Source organism: Falco punctatus (genome assembly GCF_963210335.1).
Source record: "Falco punctatus genome assembly, chromosome: 8".
Taxonomy (NCBI): domain Eukaryota; kingdom Metazoa; phylum Chordata; class Aves; order Falconiformes; family Falconidae; genus Falco; species Falco punctatus.
This window is the reverse complement of record NC_137588.1, coordinates 37,352,541-37,364,742: the sequence shown is the minus strand read 5'-3', so window position 1 is coordinate 37,364,742 and position 12,202 is coordinate 37,352,541. Positions and strand designations below refer to the sequence as shown.

Sequence of the window (12,202 nt, the reverse complement as noted above, 5' to 3'; positions counted from 1 at the left end):
GCCATACAGTCTTTGGCAATAAAAAGTTGGTGAGTAATTTTGCTGCTACTGTACACATTAAATGTGAGGCTTGTTTCACTATAGCATAGAGTTCGAAGAGGACATAGATTTTACATATGTAGCTTGTTTATACAGCTTTATTAATCTGCTGCGGGAATACCCTGAAAATCATGCTAGACATTATTCAACTAGTAAAAACAGAGTTAATAAAAAACTTGAGAAAAGCAGTAGGACCAGAGCACAGAGCTGTGAGTGCCTATGGATACAGCTTTGGCAGACTGTGGAGGCACTCCCCCCTTAATAGAAATATGGTGCAATATTTTACAAAATTTAATTCCAGTAGAGTTTCCACTAGCCTTAAAAGTCATTGTCAGCCAGTACTCATTAGCTCTATGAAGAAAAAACAATTTAAAGCACTCTTCATTTGAATATCAAAGGGTCACCCAGAAAATTTTGCGGGACTAAACACAAAGCAAATGACCTTATTGCCTTTATCTTCAAACAATGCCTTTAATTTCTGAAACCTTTTGAAGGGTTGCCAGTTTCATGGAGTGTGGCAGCTACTTATCTGATAGAACAAGCTTTTCATCAAGGGGAAGTGACCTTTTAACTCCTAGTAACTAAATAACTATTTACCACTGTATTTTTGTTAGTGGGGGTAATATGTATAGACATACTTCTTAAACTGGGAGCACAAAACAAGAAGCAAGAAATAGCTTGCCATCTTTTAGGTGATGCAGAAGGATTCATCAGGCTTGGCGTTTTCTTTTTTCATAGCGTGAACCTGAAGTAGATGAAACTGCTCAAAAAAAGTTTACGTTCTGACAGATTGCATTGTGACATTATAACGATATTAACAGAGCCATATGCTGTTTACTTTTGTACTCTATCAAACCTACTAATCCCATAAGAATTTCACTGTGAATAAGGAACGTCTGACCAAACAGCTTTTTGCAGATGCCTTGTTAGGAAGGAGAGGATGAAAAAGTCCTTTAAAGACCAAGGAAGAACTTTTATCACATTCTGCAGTCTTATTTTAGGGACCGAAGCTCCCAGTGACTGAGGATATTCTCATTACTTGTGGTTTTTACACCATTTCCTATGACTGAGAAACATGAAAGGGTTACCAATAACATCCGTAGCTGCTGTCTGATAGAAGATGAAGCAAAGCATCTGGGACAAAAGCAGCTCAGTGAATCACAGATGTGGGAGGGCTGACACAACACAGAGCTTGTCAGACTTTTCTTCTTTCCTCTGATGAAATTCTGTAAATAAGTCAATCAAAAGAAAAAGACAATAGATCTGTTTACAAAGGTATTTTAGTCAAAAGTATTTATCTTAAAATAGAGAGTTGCCTGTAACATCACCACCGAGACGGAGTTCCTCCCCATCCCCTTTGGAGCCTTTTCATAAGGTACAATTGGAAAAGTGTTTGATTTGGATATGAGCTTCCTGCAAAGGCACCGGCCTCCCTCGAAGCTCCTGAAGCCCACCGGAGCTTCATGGCAAGGTGTTACACGTCTAGGAAAATCAGACACAATTAATTGTTTGCCAGGTCAGTCCTGTGGATTTTTCCCAACTCTGAAATGCATATGAAAAAAATGGAGTGTGTTCCAAGGTGAAGAAAGAGAAGCGAGGGGATGGTGTGGGGGAAGGCTGGGTGTCCCCAGCCAGCAGGCAAAGGCGATGCCTTCTCAAATAATCCCAACTGTCATTTGATGTAAGAAAGTCAATGAGAATCGTCTAGTACAGCAAAACTTGTTCAGTATGTCTTGCAATTTTATAAACTCTGGTCTTGTGTTTCCTAGAAGAATGAAATGAAAATCAGAGTATATAATCTGCTTTGTGTGCTCCCCACAGGCAGGGCATGATCTCGCTGGGGGCTTCTGCTGTAAAATCTGTGCCATGGGCTTCCCATACTTTAACCAAAAATCTGGAGCTGAGAAAACTTTCCCCTATGAGTATTTCCAAAGGAATAATGTTAACTATTCAGGACCTTTCCCACCTGCTTCATGTATCTACTACAGATGATCCCCCCAACACCACTGCCCCCTTCCAATGGCCAGACCTCAGATGTGCCACCCACGTCCCCAGAAACCCCCTGGAGCCCCAGGGCTCCTGCCACCCTCCAGGTCCCCGAGTACAGGAGGGGTGCAGGCACCCCCAGGGAAGCCCCAGGGTGTCTGGCCTGGAAACCATTTGCAGGCATCAGCCTCCTGGGCCATGGGTGGGTTTGGTCAGGGACATTTCTGTTACTTCAGAAATTAGCCTGGGATGATTCTGGCTCCATGTCTTCCCTCTGTGGGAAGTACAGCAGACATTCCTAGCACCGTGCAAACAAAAAATACCCTGCTGAATGCCCTCCTACAGGAGTAAGGCCAAGGCTCCATGGCCACGGCAAATAAGCAGCAATGACTCCCAAAGGGAGAGGAACCACCTTTACATCATGTTCCTCTCTGGATATTATTTTTAACTATCAAAAGTTGTTTACAGGTTAATATTCTATTTCCCTTTTATTTAAGCTTTTGTCAGCATCAAGTAACCCCATTGGCTTCATTGTCTGGAATTAAGCCAGTTCCTATGGGCTGAACAAAGAGTGAAATCTGATTTTATCTGATTTTTCTGTCATCAAAATGAAGCTAGTAGCAGGGGTTGTACAGTGATTTCTGTTTGCTGGTAACTTTTTTGTCCCGCTCCTTTTTCTCTGGAAGATGACAGGGTTACACTTCCTGCAGGAATATTTCTTTCACAAGGCAGGCAGAGTCAGGCGGCTGCTGCAGGTTGGGGGCGAGGGAACCTCTCTTGCCTTGTGACGAATGTGGTTGGGACCCTCCTGAGCAACAGCAGCATGGCACTATTGGATTTTAGGACTTTGAAATTTGGCAGGGTAATAATTTTTAGCTCACACATTTGCCTTTTAATCTTCTGATAAAAATTAATGATTTTTTGCAAAGTTATACAGGCTTATAAAATACGCTTAGTGGGCGAAGGCTGCCTTTCTACTGTGTCTCCCATGGATTTGCCTGTTTCCCATTGACCTGACAAATGCATGTACTATTTAAACTCCTTAACAGCTATTTATTACTCTGTGCCGTACTAAAATTGAGGATCATTTTATCAGATGCTGTTCGTAACAGCGTAGGACATTCATGGCCAAAATGTTTGCTTTAATGGTCCAGTTCCTCAAAGTTATTTTGTCTCCAAATGCCAAATCTGAAGAAGTATTGTATACATCTAACTTCCTTTGCAATCGATAGGAGCTGCAAGTAGTCGAGACAAATCAGTGTTTGTTCCAAAATTGACAAGACAAATTGCTGCAGAGAGGAAGCATCATCATTCTGTTTTACCGATGGGATGGAGACGTGAAGTGGCTCAAGGTCATGCAGGAAAGCCTTTGGTGGAGCCGAGATCTGTATCGAGGCCTCATGAGTCACAACCCAGCCCCATTAACTGCAGCACAACTCATAACTGAAACGAAAGCCAACATAGTAAATAGGAGTATAATAAAAATGCGGAACCTTTCTCCGTCTTCCTTGTAAACCCTGAAGTCAAATGGCTGCACGCACAAACGCAAGGGGACACAAAGAATTGTTGGTTGGTTATAGATACTTAACATCTTGTAGAAGGTACTTGAAATAGATACTTGAAATTTCCCCCACATCCCCTTTGATCTCAATCAGGAAAGGATCCATCCACTTCTAAAATGCTAAATCTACTTTATCATGCAAATCCAGTGGACAAAAAGAAGGAAAAGTCATTCCTGCACTAACTTCATTAGAGACAGAACTCCTTTTCTGTTTGTTCCTACTTCTTCCTAGACCACTTCTGTAGCCTAATAAAACATTTCTGGCTCTGGAAATGGCTTTTTCATTCCAATATATTTCCTCCAATTTTTTTTGTGACCTAGGTTTGCTACTTCAAAAGGCTGAGAATATTGTGAGAAGTACCATTTTCTTTATTTTTCACTGAGTTCATACTGTACCGCTTTTGAAGAGTTTGTTGGGAAAAGTTCTCAAGGCAGCCAGATTACTGGTTTGATGTTGTCTACAGATTTGTTTCCTCGGACATTTGTAGGTTTGTTCTGACGCTTCGGTTTCTTTCTTCCTGGATGAAACGTCTTTCTTGTCACCTCACAGATGGAGGTGGATGTTGCCACTACAAAAATGGGTATTGTCTTTAACACTTGGTTGGCAGCATATATTGCTTGTTTAATGATTCTGAAGTTTTCTTCAAGGTAGTGTATTTTACCTTCAGTTATGACCTTCACTCATTTCATTGTGGCAGCTATGCTATGTGTTTTGCCCCAAGTACAGGTTATTTATGGTGAAATCTGAAGAAAAAAAAAGTGGATTAGTTTGAAGGATATTTTTCAGCTGACTTTGAAACACCAGTAAGGCCATGTGTTAGTGCATGCAATTGTTTGTACAGCTTTTCTGGAAAGAGTTTTGTGTGTTAAGCTCTTAGGAGATTTACTTAATGAATGTATGTACTCATTTGCTTCTTTCTGACACATGTTATTTTGATTATTCTGACGTTTGTTACTTTGATTGCTGTGTTCACACTGCATGGCATCCACGGGGAGCCGCAAGGGAATATTCTACATATTGAAAGGGAAAAAATTGATTGCCTAATATAGTTGAGGGATTGTAGTAGTCTGCTCTGCTCCTTTTGCTGGTTTTATATTAATTCATCGATTGAGAGCGAGTTTATCTTATTCCCCTATTTTGTTCACAAAGCAGCTTCCACGAGGTGGAGAGCAATTTGTCTGCATACCACAATAACGTAATGCATCTCCTGTGGTAGCTGGAGCATTTTACAGCTCAACTGTCCCCTGACAGCTTTGTGTGTTGACAGTTTCAGTAAATGGTCCCTCATTTGGTATCTTTCTAATGCCTCATCAGCTCAGTAGCTCTTGCACTTTCCATGAACCGGTGGACACCCCAACTTTTCCTCTTTCTTATGCTAGTAAGAAACATCCTAACGTTTCCCATCCCAGACTCAGAGTTTTTCTTTCCCTTCATTTTTTAGATGGCTGACCAAGTTATGTTTAATTTGTGTCAGAAGGCAAAAGTCTACAGGAAAAATCTAGATGGTACCTAAACAAAAGGGTTTTCAGAAGTTCCTGCATTAATAACCCTGTAATAAATTTAATGGGGAGAATGACTTGGGATCTGAACTAGAGCATTCCTTTACAGAAAGGAGCCTGCCTTATGTCAGCTCCTGCTTCCTTCTCAGCCCTGTTTAAAATTGTATTTTGCTGATGTTTGACTGTCATGCAAACTTTTCATGGAATTTTATCTTGTTGATTTTCTACAGACCTATACGAAGAGCAAAGGGAGGTAAACCTCAACCACTAGTTTAGTTAATAGCTAAGCTAATGTCTTGATATTAATAAGTTAACAATTAACAATTTTTTAGAATAAACATTATTAGCTCTCACTGCATTAGTCAGATATGTTATTTGCTGATCTGGTCCAGCTACCAGAGGAGGCAGATTTGCAAACATCTTTCAGAGATTATTTTTAATAGTCATTTTTGTCCCTTTCCTCCAATTATTTACTTTATAATCAACTATGAGTATGCTATAAAATTAGTTGACTGTGACTTGGCCTCCCTCAATAACCCAGCATAGATACTTTGATTCACTCAGGCTACCTTATCATCAGCTCTGTTCTTTTCTTAATGGGCTAGAGAGAAAGATATATACAAATTCACAGAGCTTTTTGCTCTGTTCTTTTATTAGAGCTAGCAACAAAGACATAAACAGGGTGAAATCTAATTAATTCCTTGTTTCTCTTTTGCAAGAAATACAAGGAGAATGAAGAGGAGGCTGTTTCCTACCCCAATGTACTTGCAACTCCTTTTTTAGGTGGTAAAATACTCGGACATTTCATTTTCTGAATGTGTATAAAGCAGAATAAAAATAAAAGAAAGCTATCCTTCTCCCTTAACTAGCCCATAACCACCACAGAAAATGTTTTTTGCTCCCACAAAGTCTTGTAAGTGCCAGTAGAACTCAGTGACCCATACCCCATAACATTCCTGAAGTATTTGGGCTTCTTTTTTCTCCTATAAGATCCTTTACAAGTCTCACTCATAATCGTTAAATATAGGAATCCTCCACTTTCAAATAATTTTCAGTCCTTTGTCTGGACTAGTTATTTCAACTGATTCTGTAAAAGAAATCCCTAGTAAACCACCGTGAGCAGGTACGCTGGGAAAGCTGGAGTAGCTTGTAACATTCCCAGCCTGGAGCAAAGATGCACTTTGTTCATCTTCCACTCCCTGCACGTGGAGTACCTCTGCAGGGACACAACCTGCCCTGCTGATGGGTCAGCTTCTGCCCAAATGGTGGCAGGCAGGACCTGCTTGTGCCTGCCCAGCACAGCACCGGTGTGATCCTGCCCACTGCAGCACACCTCCTAGGAGCCAAGGTTTGACAGATCCTTAAGATATCAGAGTGAAAGACTATGGCCATGTGGAAGGACCCGAGCTCAGATGTGGAGGGCTGAAGTCTGACTTAAACCTTGTCCCTAGCGTGTGCTTGTGTGAGGACATTAGGCTTAAAGATACTGATGTGCTTCAGGATAGATGAATTTGAGTTGCAGCCTATGATCCCAGCACAAGCTATACATCTCCCAGAGGAATTTTACAACTGTTTTCTCCTCTTGACATGATCACTGCCTTGCAATACAAATAGCTTTGACATAAATCATAAATCTACTACGCACCCGCATTCCTTCACTGCTTCTTCCTTTTTCGTATTTTTCCAATAACTGATATCTTAGTCATGAAAATTACAGTTATTCCTTCTGCCTCATAATGTCTGTTATCCACTAACATTTCTGTTCCGTTTGCTATTACCTGTACTCTTTGCATGGGTGTGGAGACACTTTCTTTCATTAATACACTCCTGACAATATTATTCATCTGCTGTTTCAAACCAACTTCATCTTCTGTCTTAGGTCAGAGCTTGCAGACTGCCTCCCGAGAATACCAAGCATCGTTATTAAGTGCCGGCGGGATGCGAGGGGACCTGGTGAGCCGTTCCTGGTTGGTCCCGTGCAGCTCCCAAGGACCCTGGCACAGAAATACTCACAAGGTCAAAAAACTGGGCTGGAAGGAGCTTCTTTACCACTCAGAAAGGTTGTCATCAGGGACACTGAATGGTGCTTGTATATACAGTGATTAGCTGGAAAACAAGCTCTCTCCCTGTGTCTGCTTTTGTGGTTGTATTGGATTTTATTTTTCTAAGAAGCAGACAACTTTATTCTGGCTTCTTTTAATCAGGTCTGCTGAGAAATCCTTACCCAGTAGTGAAACACAGGCTTTCTGAAAGACCCTTTGGTGAGGTTCTCAGATTTAAAACCTTGCAGCTGGTCAGCACAGGGCGATAAGATACGCCTTTGACAACCCTAACATATATTAATAGTGCTGTTGCTTTCAGTGGGGCTAAACTGAACACAAAACTAAACCACTGCAATCCTGTAAGAGGTAGCACAGATGGCCATGTGTGTGCATAAGCACAGAAAATGTCATTTTGGCCACCACTGTTATAGCACTGCTTCATGTAACTATGGCTAAAATTAGTGCTGCAGAAATGCTGGGAGGAAAATTACGATGGTCACAAAAAATATGCTGCACAAATCCACCCATTAAGTGAGATTTTTGCCTCTGAATTCCATCAGGGGCTCGCTGCTGTTACAGCCCAGCTCTGTGCTGTGATTATCTGCATAACAGTTCATAGGCTAGATGACTTCCCTAGGGTAACCTACCCCAGGGTGAGTAACTGCTGTTGATCCACACAGGAAGGGTCTTTTTTTCTGTCTGATTGCTTTAACAATTGAAAACAATTAAAATTTTACTTTGCCACTGAGACAGAACCTGGAAAAACCCAAAGTGCTAACTGGTTAGCCTGATATTTTGTTAATCACTTCTGACAAGAAAGATGTTGTGGTTTAGGGTAGAGGAGCTGGATCAATCTCTTCTGTCACAGACAAGTGCCCTTAGAACTGGTCTATCGATTACGCCAGAGAGGATATCTTTAGATCTCTTATTTGAACTGTTTCACTATCTATTAGTAATTAAACACATCTTGCAATAAGGGCTTCAGTGTCAGTCTCCCATGTGTTGTCTACTGTAAAGGTGTTCATAACTGCGATGGACAGCAGGTTTGTTCATTCTATGGTGTAATGTATATTTGTCATTTATAAAAAAAAAAAAAGAGTAAAGCAATTCCAGCTCAGAGTTAGACAGGTAGGTAAGCTGTTCATTCAAGTCATCAATAGACAATATTTTCGTCAAATCCATATGTCTAAGCGCATGAGCCCCCAAATGCCTCCCTTCCTGAGATGAAACGTGTACCAAAAAAAAAAGTACGGGTCTTCTCAAAACTTGTACATTTCCATGAAAAGTGTCATTAACAGCACATAAGATAATCAACACTTAAAATTCCTGACCAGCTCTAAGCAAAGCATACATTTTTTAGAAGCTAAATAAAAAGGGCAGTAAATTTCAATATTGGGAATGATTCTTGTTTGCGAGTCCCCAGCAATGCAGAAAGGAGCGATCTGTGCTCATTTGCGCTTACGAAGCAGTGTTCTAACACCCTGATTTTCAACCATCTTTTTAACCAAAGGTCCTTTTCTGCCATGGAGTGCCCTGGAGCCTGCAGTGTTTTGTGCTTAAGGGAGGGCGTAAGGGAAAGGGATATTCCTCACAAACAAAATGAGACAAAGTGAACTTGATTTCTGCTTTACAAAAATCATGATTTTACTGAAGGCAAGGGAGCCCTTAATTTGGAAGGCTCTGATGAGGGCCCCGGAGTGGGGAGCAGCAGGCACCCGCTGGCACACTAAACGGGGACCCAGTTGGGTAAGTTCTGTACAAACGGCTGGGCGCTATTTGTTGCGGGAACTGAAACCTGATGTCTTAAGAGCTCTCGTAGCTTAAATAGTATTTCAGCCTGTAAGGTACACTTGGGAACACCCCTTTTCTAATATCAGGGGCTTTCATCAAGGGGCTGGCAAGGTGTCCCCCCACTACATCTAGTGCGGGCAGCTGGGGGTGGACAAAGCGGCTCTGGGTCTTGCTCCACACCCATATCCAATAACTTCCTCAAGGCCATGAGCTCATTCCTGCTCCTTAAAGCCACCTTCATTTCCTAAAGTGTTGTCTAGCACTCAAGCGCGTTCTTAAGTTGCTGCCATGTTTTTCCATTCTGCTAGAAATTATTGTTCTGTATAGTTTGATTTTAAGAGTGCATTCTGGCATCCATTTGGGGAAAAGGCTCTATATAAAAGCAAAATCAATACGAGGGACAGTTATATTTCCTGAGCTTTTTCATTAACTATAAAATATATACATTCAGGAAGGGAGGGGGGAGCAATATCAGTTTTACCTAGTTTGAAGGAGGGAGGACAAGACAAAGCACCACAGAATATGCATGACCATACACTGGCAGGAGTATGAACTGTGCAGCTTTGCTGGCTGCTCTCACTGCCTCCAAACACTCCTGCTAGGCACCGGCCTCTCCTCTGATAGGTATCAAGCCACTGGAAAAATACAGAATTATACATATTTTAGTAAATGAGGTTTTCCTTCATCTATGAATTTTTATTAAAGCCAGACTAGGCATTGGCTGATTATTTACAGGGAAACCTTGCCTTTGTCCAGTGCTAAGAATGAACAGAAGAGAAATAAAATAGTGTTGAGCCAAATTTTTCCTCAAATGCCCACTGAGCTCCAGCCATACTATCTTTATTCTTTTTTTCCAAAGTATAGCAAACCATTCTTTCCACCTGAGCAGGCTGTCCTTTCAAGCATCCTTGGATAAACCTCTCATCACTTCATGCAATATATTTTTCTAAGATTTGCAAGCATAGAGCTGGAACAAATTCTGAAAAACTGCAACCTGTATTCCTACAATAATAAACTTAAAGATAGCTCAGTGAATTTTTACCAAAAAACAACTCACTGCTGCTTTATTTGAGCCCAACTGAAAAGTTAAAATGCCTACTGCAATATTAGCTACTATTCTAACACAGGTTACTAAACCAGAAGAGCAAGCATCTTTAGCTTGGAGTAAAATTTCAAGTCACACTGCCTTTTCAGTATCAGCATGAAATTATGTGAGCAAGAAATTGCACACAAGCCTTTTTTTTTTTTTAAGTTTCTCTTTTTAACATGAGCCTTCTATAATGGCATTTGCATTAGTAGGAAATACCTGTCGTCTCTAGAAAAATAATTTGTCTTCTTTTTTGAAAACTAAATTATCCCCTCTAAAAGATTAGCTGAAAAACACTGTATAAATTTATAAGCATTCCAGATTAAATACAAAGTTTTGCTTCTTTCTGGTGACCCCTAGTGATCTATTTTGTGAGAGACTTCAACAGCGAACCCAACAAGTTATTTATTTCTGACACTCGGATAAGGCATCTGGGAGATTTTATCAGTGTGATTTTGCCACTAGCCCATAATTCAGGGAACTGTGAAATAAAGGCCCAGAAAACTTAATGTGTGATTGCTCGTTTGAAACTCCAGTGAAGCTGTGAAGGAACATGCGAGCTGATAACAGACGGCACTGAATAGCAGAAGAGCCTTTGTAGGACAGCCACCGCATAAAACTGGTCTCTTGGGTGAACGGACCACTTGTGCTACACTATTACCATCGAGAAGCTTTGCATGCATCTTCTTGTGTTTGCCTTCTTGCCTCATACTCTCCTTTTTGTTATTCACAAAAATTCCCATCCTCTTTTTGGTTCCTCTTAGGGCTCTCAATGAGTTAAGATAGCAAAGCAAACCCGAGTTGGGCTGCAAAACTAGAGAAAAAGCAGCCATTAAGTGGAATTTCATTTTTATTATCACAGATATCTGGCATACAGATCAGAACTTCTTTCAAAAGTATTGCATAAAGCTGCACCAAAAAGAAGTCTCTCTCCCTATTTGCACGACCATTATGCTACACGACTGCGAGGTGTAGCTTGTTGGACATGTAATTTTATCATGAGAGAGTGCTCCTTGCTGTGCATACGCTGCTGCATTAGAGGAGAGGTTTGGATTAAAAAGAACAAGCCTCCAGCTAGCACTGCCCTGCTTCTGCAGTTCTCACACTAATAAGAGACATTCGTCCACCCCATTCATTCCTTTTGAGTTATTAATTGTAAGAGCTTTAGCAAGATGCTTTGGTGCCATCGTGCCATCCCTCTCTGTCCCAGGACTCTGCTCCCCTCCCGCCGTGCCCAGAGCTCACCTTGCCCCAATATCTGCTGTTCCCAGGCCCCAGCTCCTGCTCAGCCTTTTCTGGGCCTTGGACATTTTGTCTCCCCCAGCACCCTTCTTCCAGGGGGAAGGGGTAGAGAAGCATTTCTTGCTTCATCCCCAGTTGTAGCACCAAGGTAGAACTTTGCATATCTCAGTGACCTGTTCAGACAATTGAATTTCAGTTTGATAGCAGATAGAATGGAAGAGTATGTCTAATTTCTTATGCAGGGATCTCATGCTAGGAGCCCTGTAACACCATGACAAATTCAAGACCATTGGTCCTGTCCAGCTCCATTGTTTTTAACTGGGAACAGAGCAATCATACAAAGGGCAGAGTCTGGATCATTTTTGGATCCTCAGGCCCATTTTCATTAATAAACCATTGAAACCAACCTCACATGTCACAAATCCCCGTTACTTTTTTTTTTTTTTCATTGCTTCTTCCAAATCAAACAATTGAAAAAATAACATTCACCATCTGAATATTTTGCTGGCTAGTGTGAGGAAAGGCAACAAAATTTCTCTTATGTTTTTATAGCAGAAAGATTTATCACAGCTTGCTAAATTCTGGAGTGATTAAGTCATATAAAAGACATAACTAAAACAAGTGTTTGATTTCTGGCTTCTAAAGTTTTGTACTTGGTTCAAGAACATGTTTTGATTTTGAATGTGATAATATTTCCCCGCTATAATACAAATATTGCTCTCCTTCCACAAGTGGTCACAATGAAGTCAATAAAATATGCAGAGAAGAAATGCAAGCAGCATTTGGCTCAATATAAAGATTGATAATGTAACCACCTAAAAAGAATGCTTTTTATCATCATAAGTCTCTTCTAGTTTTTTATAGTTTTCATTGAACAAAATGATCCATCATACTTGAACTTCATACACGTTCCTGAAGCCAACAGTTAGTACAAGTCAATTTTTAATTATGATA

General features: G+C 40.8%; 1 protein-coding gene across 1 annotated transcript in view; it reads left to right on the top strand.

Moving 5' to 3' along the window:
• Positions 1-12,202, top strand: part of LOC308068683 (von Willebrand factor D and EGF domain-containing protein-like) — a 194,864-nt gene that overhangs the window by 18,832 nt on the left and 163,830 nt on the right. The gene's annotated exons all lie outside the window — the stretch shown is intronic.